This window comes from Arachis ipaensis, chromosome B10 (genome assembly GCF_000816755.2).
Source record: "Arachis ipaensis cultivar K30076 chromosome B10, Araip1.1, whole genome shotgun sequence".
NCBI lineage: Eukaryota > Viridiplantae > Streptophyta > Magnoliopsida > Fabales > Fabaceae > Arachis > Arachis ipaensis.
The window spans coordinates 201,129-201,531 of record NC_029794.2 but is presented as its reverse complement, the minus strand read 5'-3'; the positions used below and the strand labels follow the sequence as shown (position 1 = coordinate 201,531).

The following is a 403-nucleotide window of genomic DNA, read 5'->3' as shown; positions in this document are numbered from 1 at the left end:
GATATGTTTACTTTTAAAATATTAAACATACTTTTCTTAAATAATAAATTAAAATAATACAATATATATGATAATTATTGGTTGAAATAAAACATAAAAAAAATATTTACTTATTTATTTCTTTATTTTTGCGGATACGCGGATATTTACACAAAATCCGCAATCCGATCCTATTAGTGTGCGGATCGGATCGGATCCGATAGCCTTGCGAATTGGATCCATATCCACAATTTTCAGATCGAATTTGGATAAACACCGCGGATATGCGGATCTAATCCGATCCATAAACACCCCTACAATGTGTATCAAAAATATTTTGTATGTTATCTTATTATTTTGAATGTGTTAAAAAATTATTTATATTAAGAAAAATATAAACATAAATTTAAATGAATATTGGATA

The 403-nt window shown here is 26.1% G+C and overlaps 1 protein-coding gene across 1 annotated transcript in view; it reads left to right on the top strand.

Moving 5' to 3' along the window:
* Positions 1-403, top strand: part of LOC107622394 (isoflavone reductase homolog) — a 6,938-nt gene that overhangs the window by 1,308 nt on the left and 5,227 nt on the right. The gene's annotated exons all lie outside the window — the stretch shown is intronic.